We start from the raw sequence: 14,556 nt of genomic DNA, 5'->3' as shown, positions 1-14,556 counted from the left end.
AGGAGAGGCGTGCATCCATTCACCTCTAATTTCAAATCTTTCTCTCTTGCTCCCTGAGACACACGATCTTTTGTGACAACACTGAGACCAGCTGTGTCAACATGACTAAGTCCTTTGTTAAAGGAAAACTTCCCTAGGAAATATAATACAAGCTTATAAATAACTTTGCTGTTCTCTTTTATTGGAGACAATTGTCTGCTCACCTGGGTATACCACCCACTTATCAAGGAAGAGTTTACATATTAAGACTTGCTTCAGGATTCTTGATTTCTGTATCCATCATTCCTAAGTTATTTTATCAGAAAATCTTCCCAATCAGTTCCCTGACTTGAAAGACCCAACTTGACTGCCTGAGCTGAGACACCAAAGCCCTATAAATAGCCCACATCTAACTATCTCCTTCTGAGACAGGGCTAACCCTCAGTCAAAGTGATGTTCTTCCTTATGGCAGTGACTTAAAAAATAAACTTAGTTTTATTTTATTATCAGGTTCTCTGGTGGTATTTAGGGAGCTAAACAGCCCTCACATTTAGCTTCTTTTTATCTCCAGTGAGACAACACCCTTAGGTTTGCTGGTAGAATCATTGGCTATGGTAGCAAACCTGAAGTAACTATTTGAGAAAAGGCACACAGAATGGCTGATGATGCAGACTCAGTTTGGTTTCTTCTTCATAAACTAGGCAAGAGCTGTTAGCTGTGTTAGTGTCTAGCCTTTGTGAAGAAGCCAGTATTCAGAATAAGTCAAAGGCATAGCTTTTACTTTCTTAGACTATTAAACATTCAAAGTATACCCCTTTGAATGAAAACTTCTTTTAATAGTTCCTAAGTGTGTAATACAGTTATTTTTGTACAAAATTTGCATACCTTGTGGTATGACGAGGTTGTGGGGGAAATCTTCAGTATATAAAAATTACTCCTTTCTACCACATGAGCATTTTCACTCTCAAGGTTTTGAATGATATGGAGATACACTTCATGAGTATGGAAGAATGTGTGTGGAAATCCTAAAACAAATTGCTTATGTTACACTATTTTATTACAGATTCGTACACCGGTGGGGTCCCTCCCCAGCCGACTGGCCCCAATTGGCCCTGATAAGGACTGGGTAAGATGGGCTGGACATGCCCTGGAGCCCTCCTGCAGTCCCTCCCCCAATCATGCACTGGTGGGGTCCCTTGGCCTGGTCTGCGGGGAGTGGGCCAAAACCACCAGGTGCATGGATTCATCCAGGGCATGTCCAGCCCAATTCACCCAGTCCCGTCAGCTGGACCCCAGCAGCAAGCTAACCTATCAGTCAGAGCATCTTCACCCTGGTGGTCAGTGCGGATCATAGTTATTGGTCTAACGGTCGAATGGTCATTTAGGCTTTTATATATATAGATATGTTTTCAGTAGAGGGGGCAGAAAATCGGACATAACTGGCTTAATCGAAAGAAAGTTTATTATTTCACATAACAAGAGGTCTGGCTTCATTCTCAGGCTGGAGCACAATGGCTGGGGCCGTTCCAGGCCTTGCATCCCGACATGACAAAGGGGTGTTCCTCCTTTATCTCATTCTTGGAAGTGAGAAATTCCTTCTCAGAAGTTCTCCAACATACGTCCCATCATGTATCATTGGCCAGAATTAAACCATGGGTCTATTGTTAAGCCAATCATTGACCAGGGAATGGAATGAACAGAATGAGCTCAGACTAAGTAGGATCTACCCCTGGGATTGGGATCCCAATACTCTGAATTAAGGATAGATACTTAAACAAATTATGTTCTACTAGAGGCCCAGTGCATGAAATTCATGCATGGGGGCGGGGGGGGGGGTGTCCCTCAGCCCAGCCTGAACCGTCTCCAATCTGGGACATCCCTATCACAATCCAGGACTGCTGGCTCCCAACTGCTTGCCTGCCTGCCTACCTGATTGTACCTAACTGCTTCTGCCTTCCAGCCTGATCACCCCCTAACCACTCCCCTGCCAGCCTGATCGACGCCTAACTGCTCCCCTGCCAGCCCGATTGCCCCTAACTGCCCTCCCCTGCAGGCCTGGTTTTCCCCAACTGCCCTCCACTGCAGGGCTGGTCCCCCCCAACTGCCCTCCCTGGCAGGCCTGGGTCCCCCCCAACTGTCCTCCCCTGCAGGCCTGGTTGCCCCCAGCTGCCATCTTCTCCCAGCCTGTTCACCCCTAACTGCCCTCCCTTGTCAGCCTGGTGCCTCCCAACTGCCCTCCCCTGCCAGCCATCTTGTGGCAACAATCTTGTGTCCACATGGGGGTGGCCATCTTGTGTGTTGGAGTGATGGTCAATTTGCATATTACCTCTTTATTACATAACATTAGGAAAGAAGAGAAAGAAATAGTAGCTAACTGTGTCTACTAAATATGTATATTCAGTATAGCTTCTACACCCATACTATATCATATAACATAGAATCTCACTTGTGAACATCCTAAGATGATAGCAGAGAAGAGGATTAGTTAAAAGACCTGGGCATAAATTAGGTATTGAGATCTTTTCCAGAGGAAATGTATCAGAGACACTAAATCATAACTCAATGTCCAATCAGGGGGCCTAGGGTTCAGAGAAGATGGTGTATTCCCTGGTGGCCTTACAGAGAGGCCAGGGTTAGAGGCTTCAGGCTGTCACTTTGCAAATCAGATCATAAACAACAGGGTGGATAAAGCCCTCAAGGAGCCACCCTGAGACTGAGCAGCTTTTGGAGCTTCTTCTTTCTCAGAATTCTATAAAAAACTACTCTCGCCGTTCATTTGTTTAGGACCCAGAAAAGGGTGAGCAAGCCAAGAACCAGAGAAGAGGCTGTAGCCTTTTCCAATTCCTGGTTTCTATTCTTAGAGTAAATAAAGATGGGAAGGAGAAGATGTGATAAAAATCTTTTTAAAGATGCCAAGTGCAGCTGTCTTTGTTCTCAGTTTGGTCCCCAAATGGCTGGGTACGAAATTGTCTGTTGCCTGAGGAAACTATTATGAATCTAATTTAGGATTTTGCAACTCCAACCCAATATATACATTTTCATGGTACTTACAGAGTATTCCCAGATGATGTTCAAGTCAATAGTGAAGGTAATTATTTCTTCATTCCTTCGCCCCCTTGTGTTCTATCACCAATGCCTGGAATGACCCTCTGTTCAGGTTGGCCACTAAACTTGCTAAAGTGTGTGATAGGATGATACCTATATATCTCTGGCTTGTTTGTCTCGGGCGTGTATAAACATTATTCACATTTTTATGACATTTTCTACTTTTCAAAGCACCTTCATGCTTCAAAAGAACTTTATAGGATCTCCTGAGGTAAGATTACTGTTTTATATATGAGAGTATGAGTTCAGAGAGAGAAATGACTTTCTCCAGGACATGTAACTTGAGGAGGAGGAGGGGATAGTGAGAAGAGGAGCAGGAATCTAAATGTTCTGACCTCAGTATTGATTCACTAGACTGTATACTCATTTGACTTCTACTGTATGCAGAACTTGTTCTCTCACTTATAAAGAGGGGTAAATGATCATTGTTATTATTATTTGATTTTAATTAAATTTATTGGGGTAACATTGGTTAATACCAATAAATAAGTTTCAGGTGTCCAACTTTATAATACATCATCTGTAAATTTCATTGTGTGTTCACCACCCATAGTCTAGACTCCTTCTAATGCCATATATTTGACCTTTTTTAGCCCCTTCATTCTCCCTCTACCACGCTTCTCACTTGGTAACCACCATACTGTTGTCTGTGTCTATGAATTTGTTTTTTCATTTGTTGCTTTTTATTTTACATTCCACACCCGAGTGAAATCATATGGTTCTTATTTTTTTTCCATCTGACTTATTTCTTTTAGCATGATATTCTCAAGGTCCATCCATGTTGTTGCAAATGGCAGTACTTTCTGCTTTCTTATGGCTGAATCATATTCCATTTATATGTGTACCACATCCTCTTTATCCAGTCATCTGTTGAAGGACACTTAAGTTGTTGCCATATCTTGGCTATTGTAAATAATGCTGTCATGAATATAGGGGTACAGATATCTTTATGAAAGGATAATTTTTGGAGGACTTTGGGTAGGAGAAGGCAGGAGAGAAGAGACATAGGGCTCCTGTGGAATCTTTGGAGTCTGCAGTGTTCGGCACACAGACAGCATCTCTTTCTCTGGGTTATGGAATGGCCGAGTTCTATGTAGCTTTCCTCTTTATCACTCAACACATTGTTATAAGTGAAGCCAAGTTTAAAATTTTCAGAAAAAGTTTTGAAGTAAAAAGGAGTGTTTAGAAGTCAGCCTGAGGAACTTCCAAATGCTCTTAGGATAATGATGGTTGCCCACATTGGAAACTTTGCACATGTTCTGCAAAAACTACATCACACAAGAAAGAGAGCAAGTGTTCGCACCTGTGACCCATGTCTGCAACGTAACTAAAAGGGAACATGACAAACTTCAGTGTATGTGCAAATAAGGAAGAGACACCTGAAACCAAGGGAGTCAGTCTGGTCCTCACTGCAATGGAGAGTGGAGACTGTGCAGACAGAAAAACATTTATCTGTGTCCTTGTGTCTAAAGAACTCAGATAAAATTACTCTTAGAAAGTGAGAGATAAACCTTAGGCAGAAATATGAAAACAATCCCGAGACCTGTGATCAGATACCTGGCCACTGGGGAATCAAAAGAGAAGGATATGAAACTGTAGAGGACCAGAGGTGGCAGTCTTGGGAAAGGACCAATTCTGGCAGGAGACTTAGAAGAGGCTGGTGTTCCTTAGAGGCTTGACGGGAAAGGGAAAGAAGGAAGTAAAAGGTAAAAATTAAGGCTCCTATAGAAACCACAGGGCATCATAGGACACAGCAAACCCATCTCCATAAAAAGGATATCGTAAAGCCAGGAAAAGCACAACTCAACACCCCATCCAATATATGTATACTTAAATGAGAAATTTTTTTACATCCCATATTCATGGATTGGAAGACTTAATACTGTTAAGATGGCAACACTTCTGAACTTGACCTACAGATTGAACACAATCCCTATCAAAAGCCTAGCTCACTTTTTTTTCTTTGCAGAATTTAATAAGATGATTCTCAAATTCATATGGATATACAAGAGATCCAGAATAGTCAAAACAATTTTGAAAAATAAAAAGTTGGAGGACTCACATTTCTGTATTTCTAAATGCACTACAACACTACTTAAAGCAGTGTGACAGTTGCATAAGTATAGACGTATAGATTAGGAGAATACAACTAAGAGTCTAGAAATAAACACATGTATTTATGGTCAATTGATTTCTGACAAGGATACCATGATAATTCAATGGGGGAGAAAGAACAGTATTTTAAACCAATGAAACTAAGAAATTGCATATCTACATGCAAAAGAATACAGTTGGACCTTTTACTTACAATATACACAAAAATTAGCTCACAATTAATCATGACCTAAAGGTTTTAGAGGAAACATATGCATAACCTTCATGAGCTTGAACTGGGCACTTGTTTCTTAGATATAAAAGCACAAGCAATAGCAACAATAAAAAATAGATGAATTTGGATTTAATTACAATGAAACACTTTTGTACTTCAAAGGACATCTTTAAGAAAGTACCACGACAACTCACAGAATATATTTGTAATTTGCATATACGATAAGTGACTAGTATCCAGAATATATAAAGAAGTTTTATTTCTCAACAATAAAAAGACAAATATTTCACTTAAAAATGGACACAGGATTTGAATAGAAACTTCTCCAAAGAAGATACAAGGCGGGAGGGGGGCAATGAGCACATAAAAATATGTCGCCTATGATTAGTAACATTAGGGAAATGCCAATCAAAACCACAGTGACATACCATTTCACACCTACTAGGATGACCATCATCCAAGAGATAGGTAATAAGAAATGTTGGGTGAGGATGTGGAGAAAGAGGGACCCTCAGGTATTGATGGTGAGAGTATAAAATTATGTAGCCACTTTATAAAACAGCTTGGCACTTCCTCAAAAATTTAAACAAAGAGTTATATGACTCAAGAACCCCACTACTAGAATTTGAAATAGGATTCCACTCGAGAGAATTGAAAACATATGTCCACACAAAAATTAGTGCATGAATAGTCACAGGACCATTATTCATAATAGCCAAAAAGTGGAAACAACCCAAATGTCCATCAACTAATGATCAGTGTCAAATGACAAAACGAAAACAGTTTAGATGTCCTTTATTCTGGGAAAATAACACAGGGGTTGGGGGAGTACAGTGCCTTACAAGTGGTGGAACACTGTTCCTGAGGGATTTGGGGCAGGAGTGAGTTTGATAGAGCATTGGGAAAGGCAAGGCAGACACAGGGCATGATTGGCTGGGAGGTTGGGGATTTCCTTATAAGGCCAGCAGGTCCTATTTTCTAGGGCAGTGGTCGGTTTGCCGCTCTGTTGACTAATGAGTTTGCCGACCACTGTTCTAGGGTAAAGTAAGCTAGCTAACCTGAGTTGTCGGTTTCCTTGACAGGTGTTTCCCATCAGTGACCTAGGTTTAGATTAATGACATGGGCCAGGCCAATTGGGGAGGCCTGCATTTTGTGGGTCCTGATATACAAATTAACTTTATATCAGTAGATAAACAAAATGGGTTGTATATTTCTACAAGGGAATATTATTTTGAAAATAAAAAGAAATGAAGTAACTAATAAATGTATGCTGCAACATGGACAAATATTTTAAACATTATGTTATATGAAAGAAGCAAGACACAAAAGGCCATATATATATTATATAATTCCATTTAAATGAAATGTCCAGAATAGGCAAATCCATCTGTTCTGGAATTAGATAGTGATGATAGTTGTAAAACTCTGTGGATATACTAAAACCCAGCAGATTGTATACTCCAAAGTACGAATTATATCTCGGTAAAGCTGTTGCTTAAATAGTTATCATATAGAAAAACAGATGGGTGGTTGCCAGAGGTGGTGGGTGGGAGGCGTGCTAAATAATGGGCGAGAGTAGTCAAAAGGCACAAGCTTTCAGTTATAAAAAAGCTTTGGGATGTAATGTACAGAATGGCAACCACAGTTAATAATACTGTATTAGGTGCCATAACAAATTCGGAGAAAATACTTACAATATATTTCAGAGATACTAGACTCATCCCCCTAAGAACACTTAGGAATTCCAATGTATAGAAGATCAGAAACCCAATAGAAAAATGAACAAATAATGAACTAACAGCTCACAGAAAAACATATGTAAGTGACTCCTAATCTTCTAAAGGATGTTCAACTTCACTGTAAAGAATGCAAATTAAAACCACATTCACTTCTCACCTATGAATTTGGCAAAAATTCAAAGGCTAACAGCACCCCATTGGCAAGGTTGTGGGGAACGGATGCTCTCAAACTGTGCTGGCGTGTGTGCAAAATGGGATGGTCATTATGGATAGGGAATTGGGAAACAGCAAACAAAAATAGGCAGCAATCCCACTTCTAGAAAATCCCCCTGAAAATATATTTTCACAAATTTAAAACAATACATATAAGTTAATTTATTGTAGGTGATGGTAATGGAGTCTGTCTGTAAGAGACTGATTGAATCAGCTGTAGTGTATTCACACAATAGAACACTGTTACCACCAGACACACTAAGGGAGATTTCTAGAAACTGATATGGAGTCATTTTCAGAATATATTAAAGGAAAAACAAACTACAAAAATAGTTATATTTATTTTGTTTGTTAACTTCTGTGTAAGAAACGTGGGGTAGCTAAAATATATACAGGGTTGGGCAAAGTAGGTTCACAGTTGTGAGTACATGAAACACAGAGTTTATTCTTGTATTATTATTTACTAGAGGCCCAGTGCACGAAATTTGTGCATGGGGGGGTTCCCCTCAGCCCAGCCTGCACCTCTCCAATCCGGGACCTCTTGGGGGATGTCTGACTGCCGTTTTAGGCCCAACCCCGAGGATTGGGCCTAAACCAGCAGTTGGACATCCCTCTCACAATCCTGGACCACTGGCTCCTAATTGCTCACCTGCCTGCCTGCCTGGTCACCCCCAACTGCCCCCCCCCACTGGCCTAGTCGCTGCTCACTGCCCCCCCTGTCAGCCTAATAGCCCCCAATAGCCCCCCCCTGCCGGCCTGGTCACCCCCAACTGCACCCCCCCCCTGCCGGCCTGGTCACACCTAACTGCCCCCCCCCCAGCCTGGTTACCTCTTACTGCCCCCCCTGCTGGCCTGGTCGCCCCCAACTGCCCCCCCCCCCGCTGGCCTGTTGAATCAGCTGTAGTGTATTCATGCCCTCCCCCTCCCCCCACTGGCCTGGTCACCCCACACAGCCTGCTTGTTCAGTCATTTGGTTGTCCCTCACTAACCCCCCTGCTGGCCTGGTCCTAGGCAGCCATCTTGTGAGGGTGTGAGGGTTAATTTGCATATTACCTCTTTATTATATAGGAAGGATTAATTATTGTATTATTTTTTTCATGTGAATAGCTGTAAACCTGCTTGTGCCCCACCCTGTAGTGTGTGCTTATTTTTGCAAAGAAGAAATTCAGGAAGGATAAACTAGACCCTAATAAAGCAGTGAATTTAAGTGGAAGGCATTCTGGTTTCATTGGTCTAGTCTTTTAATATTTTTGTAGGTTTGAAATGAAAAAAAAAAAGTTGAAAATTAACAAAACAAAACAATCCCCTTCTTCCCAGCATGATGAGAGCATATGTCCCGGGAGAGGAAGTGTCCCGGGTTGGCATTGCTGATTGGTGAGGAAAGCAGTAGTGGTGGACTATTTGCCTGTGTTTGAGGGCAAGGGTTATGGTTAAGTCACCTGACCAGGGCTCTTGTCACCATGCACTTGGAATGTTCTTGTGTCTCATAACTTTTGTTTCAAGGACAGCACTAAAGTGAGAAATCTCTGCCCTCCTGTTGCTTCCTCTTTACCTTTTGATTTAAGAGAGAGAGAGAGAGAAAGAGAGAGAGAGAAATAGGTGAGCTGTAACTTCCCTTCTCCTGATGGTTCTTTCTCGAGAGGGCTGGCCTCTCTAGGGCAGGGGGACTTGGAACCAGGGACTTGATTTGATTTTTAAACTCAGACCCTTTCTTAGTCTAGATATCACCTTGGTGGTCAAAGCTGATTGAAAGGGAGATGGGATTGTCTTCTCGCTGATCACTGTTTAGAGGGGCTTCTAGCTGTATTTTGACCTTTGGGTTTTGACTCAAGAATGCCTTTGTGGTGAAAGTCTGCATGTGGATACAGCTTTTCTTAGATAGATGGCTGCAGTTCCATCTTATTCCACAAGGTGGCAGTTTTTGCCTGATAAAGGGGCTCTTTACTGCCCATTGCCCATTGCCCAGATCAGAGGCGTGGCTTGAAAGAATTATGTTTCTTGACAAATATAATTTATACTGATTATTTTGTTAATGCATCAGAGGGAATGTACGCTAAGGATACATTCTTGGTGATGTTTATTGCCTTTTCTATTTAGAAAAAGAAGCTGAAACAAAGAAGTCTTTTACCCTTTCAATGGATTCTTATTATAATGGATCAGGTAAAAATAATGTTAGGATTTTGGGGAGGATGTGGAAAGCAGAGGTGAAAGAAACAACTGGATAGACAGATACAGTTGAAGAGCGTTTGTGCAATTGTTTCTTTCTCTGTGACATAGTTAATATTGCAATGTTGCCTTGTTTTTAAGTAACTCAGAAAGTGGAGAATGAATGGCTTTTCTGTTTCCCTCGTGTTGGTGCAATGATGGGGTCTGCATGGGTTTGGTGTCCCTCTGGCCTCCCCAGCTCACCCAGGCACAAGCTCAGCCTTCCATTAAGACAATCTGCCGAATCCTGACACTGTTTCCTCGGGCTGCTTTCTTTTCTAATTGTGGGTAATTGTTCTCCAAAACGGTTTCCCAACAAAAGTACCGTGGGATCATATTTGAGACGACATAGAGAACTATGGAGATGCTGAAATCCCTCCTTTTAATTTTTTACTCTCAGCCTACAAGATAATAGAAAATGCAAAGAAACAAGAAACAAGTCAGAAAACTCTTATCATGGTGAGCATTAAACAGTAGTTTGGTGAGCACACACTCTCTCGATGCAGACACTTTCTTTCATCAGTGTGTTATTTTTTTGAGGTCTCGGTCAATTTATTTCCTTATTTTGTCATACGGGTTTGAAATCTCATGCAAAGGTGATGACTTCACAGGTAATGGAAAACTAAACAATGAAGATGACAGTTCCCCACTCCCTCCCATTTTCTTGGTCCCCAGCACCTGGTCACCTGATCACATTGTTCCCTGGCTGAAGCCTTCTAGCAGTGTATCTACTCCCAGGACTTGGAGCTGCATGACTCAGAAGACCACAGAGAGCCTCTCAGACCAGAGGCAGAGGTCACCTAAATGACCCCTGGTCAATTACCCACGTAGGGGAGGGGCAGCTGGGAGGGAAAACTTGCCTGGAAACGCATGCCAGGGGCCGGGGCAGCACTAGCTCAGCACACACAGGTCAGGGACTGGACTCCTGGCTGGACAGATGCCTGCTGCTCACAGCTGCCTTGCAAATCAAGGAGCCTGGCCAAATATCGCTTCTGTAGACTTGCCCGAGCAGTGATTTCTGTGGAATAATATGAATAGGATGCCACCTTTGTAAGATACTCTGCCTAAGGATTCAGAAGTGCAATGAGCCCTCACTTAACGCTGTCAATAGGTTCTGAGACTTGAAGCAAAACCACAGACAACAAACCCGTTTTGCCATTGGCTAATCGACATAACCAAGAGTTATGTCGATTAGCCAATGGCATCTCATCAGCTTTATAACGAAACGAAAGGGAAGAAAGTTCCCATGGCATCTCATCAGCTTTATAACGAAACGAAAGGGAAGAAAATGACTATCCGAGGACCTGTTGTAGTTCCTCAGATTCCAAATCGGTTGCTTTTAAAGGCTCAACCCAGAAGAATGAGCAATGGGGACTTGAGTGGTGAGGCAATTTTGAGGTTCCAGCATCAGCTCGGGCTGGCCCCCCAAACTCCTGCCAGCAGGGACAAAAGCCTGTTCCCTGCAGGCTCCGTGGGTCCAGAGAAGTCCGGCCTTGGCCTTCTCCCACCAGACAGTTGCATGTGGCTGGAGAAAAACATGCACCCCGAGCACTGGGCCCACCTAACATTCACACCACGGAACCTCGACATCGGCAGGCATGGATATGTTATGTTTGCCTCGTCAAATCACTGTACGGCTTTCTTACATGTTAAGGACACTTTCCCCTCTCTCCCAATTTTCAAACTCCTCTCCCTTCCTTTTTCACTGAGAAGATGGAAGGAACTGGGAGGGAACATCCAAAACTTTGCCAGCACGTCTCAGCTTGTTGTACCTGAACATGCCAGGCACCCTCCTGGCTGGTGATGCCCTTTCTCACTTTGTTCCCTCTGCCTGGATGCCCTTTCCCCCAATATCTCCTTAGTTAACTCCTCTTCACCTTCTTCAGATTTTCGCTCAGATCTCATCTTTTCATTGGGTCCACCCTGACCACCCCATTGAGGCTGGGTCCTGATCCTCCTGTCCTGTTGGCACCCCCATTCCCATCATCCTGCTCTACCTTTTATTTTTCCCCATAGCACCTATCACCAGGCATGCATATGCTATAGGTATCTATTTGTTATGTTTATTGTTGACTTTGCTCTTCCCCCTAGATTGAAGCTCTGCAAGGCGGTGATCTTTGTTTATTTTATTCAGTGATGTATTCCAATTGCCTAGAACAGTGCCTGGCTCATAGTCACCACTCAATAAATATTTGTTGTTAGCCCTAGCTGGTTTGGTTCAGTGGATAGGGAAGGATCCAGGCTTCGGTTCTGGTCAAGGGCACCTATCTTGGTTTCAGGCCCAATCGCCGGCTCCGGTTGGGGTGTGTGCAGGAGGCAACCAATTGATGTGTCTCTCTCACATCGATGTTTCTCTCTGTCTCTCCTTTTCCCTTCCCCTCTCTCTAAAAATCAATGGAAAGATATCCTCCAAAACCAAAGAACAGTATTTGTTGTTGGATGAATGAATGGATACAAGATGGTCAGTATATTAACATGCTGCCCCCTGGCTCTCTGGGGATCCCACACTTACAAGCCTTTCCTCCTCAGCCTCCTGGTTTGCGAGAGTGCCCTACTGGTGGCAGACATTCAGGAGCACTTCCGACTGGGCTGGTCCAGGCTGCGTGTTTGCCCACAGTAGCTGGTCAGGTCAGGGAACTGGGGCAGAGCCTCTGGTCGAGTGGGCAACAGGAGGAGACCGAGTTAATAGGAGACCGAGTCCAGGGGGTAGCTCAGAGTACAGGAGAATTCAGGGAGACGTGGATGTTGGAAGCAAAGTGAAATCATGCTGCGAGGTTCAGGGCTAGGTCTGAGAATGACGTTTGCCATCGCTAGAGGTCTCTTCTATGAGGGGATCACTGGCGTGAGACACACACAGGAGCTCAGGGCTGATCTGTGGGGTGACCTAAGTGGCAATCGGGGGGCGGGAGGGTCCTGCTGGCACCCGCCTTGTCCGGCCTGGTGCTGTCCACTGGCCCCGCCCCCTGCCACCACTGCTGGTCACCTCCCTCTGCAGGGCCACTGGTGGGGCAATGGCCCCCCCCACTGGCACCCACCTCAGCTGGCCTGGGGTCTGCAGGCAGGGGGCGGGCAGCTCCTGTGTTGAGTGTCTGCTCCCTGATGGTCAGTGTGCATCATAGCGACCTGTTGTTCCATTGGTTGTTCCGCTGTTCAGTCGATTTGCATATTAGGCTTTTATTATATAGGATTGCCTACTACCCAGTTGGAGATGAACAGGACATGGCCCCATCCTTGAGGCACTCAGGGTCCGGTGGGAGAATGTCAGAGTTGGTGGGAATTATTTGCATGTCCAGGTGCTCTAAGGGAGACTGGGTAAGGCCACTCCAACCTAGAGGAGGGCGCCACCCCCTCTGTGTGGGAGAGGCCAGGAAGACCTCATAGAGGAGCTGCCATCTAATAAAGACTGAGTGGCACTCATGGACCAGGCAAGGTGTGGGGGAGGAAGGGTGGGTGCTGGGAGCAGACCCGTATGCAGATGAACTGGTGTGTGCAGAAGCGTGAGGGGAGGGGCTGGACTGCTTCTGCACACACCAGTTCGTCTGCATACGGGTCTGTTCCCAGCACCCACCCTTCTATCTCTGTATGGAAACGCACACATTTAAACCCACATAGCTCCTCCTGTGGGGCCCACGCTGCAGAAGGAAAAGGCCCCTCTGTGAGCCACAGGTTTAACTTTGATGGATGGTTGGACAACCTCTATTTAGTGAGAAATAACATCAAGCTATTATTAAAGTTATTAGAATCTCTCACAATTACCTGTTTCTAGAATGAATGACCACATAGACCCAAGTCAATACTTCTTTTTGGTGCTGTATGTTTATTTCTAATGACACAACTGGTTGACCACTCATCAAAACAGAGCTTCAAAGAGATCCTCTAGTACACTCGTCCCTACGCCCTGAAGGCAGCTGAAGGGAAAGGGGTCTTTGAAGATCATTTCAGAGATTTGAGACTTCCCTCTTTTTATCAAAGACAGAGTCAGTCAGGGCCTGGCTGGAAGGTAGAGCTCCCAGGACATGGAATCTTTCCCACATCTCTACTGGACACCCCCTCCCCCCCCCTCCCCCCCCCGCCGAATGATCTGTGGAGATCTGGAAATCTCACCTCCCACAATTCCTGGGGATGACAAGGGGGTTGTCATCAGGTTCTTATTTCTGCAAAGACTTGATCAACATACATTGCTCAGATTTTTTTAAAAAATATATTTTTTTATTGATTTCAAAGAGGAAGGGAGAGGGAGAGAGAGAGAGAGAGAGACATCAATGATGAGAGAGAATCATTGATTGGCTGCCTCCTGCATGCCCCACACCAGGGACCAAGCCCGTAACCCAGGCGTGTGCTCTGACTGGGAATCGAACCGAGACCTCCTGGTTTATAGGTCGATGCTCAGCCACTGAGCCATGGTGGCCAGGCTCATTGCTCGTATTTGACAGCATCGTCTCTATCCTGATTACAGCCCCACCACCTAATAAATAGAAAATCTCTCTTCTTTTGCCCCTTTCTGTTGTGTTTCTGTCTATATGCTTATTCCATCTCCTGCCTGATCTCTCTGCCCAGTGAACTGATGGTTTTCTCCATCAATAGGAACAGCCATGCTCAGAGCTGTGCACCTCATCAAGGTCCCTCCCAGAAATCCCTCACTCACATGTGCTACAACTCCTCACCGGACATCATCACTTTTGTAGCTGATTCTGTATCTGCTGAAATCGATTAAAAAAAAAAATACATTGCAGCCCTAGCCGGTTTGGCTCAGTGGATAGAGCGTCAGCCTGCGGACTCAAGGGTCCCAGGTTCAATTCCGGTCAAGGGCATGTACCTTGGTTGTGGGCACATCCCCAGTGGGGAGTGTGCAGGAGGCAGCTGATCGATGTTTTTCTCTCATCGATGTTTCTAACTTTCTATCCCTCTCCCTTCCTCTCTGTAAAAAAATCAACAAAATATATTTAAAAAATACATTGCAAATATATAACTATATATTTCACTCCT

This window comes from Cnephaeus nilssonii (assembly GCF_951640355.1).
Source record: "Cnephaeus nilssonii genome assembly, chromosome: 8".
NCBI classification, from domain to species: Eukaryota; Metazoa; Chordata; class Mammalia; order Chiroptera; family Vespertilionidae; genus Cnephaeus; species Cnephaeus nilssonii.
The sequence above is the reverse complement of the archived record's forward strand: the minus strand, read 5'-3'. Positions refer to the sequence as shown.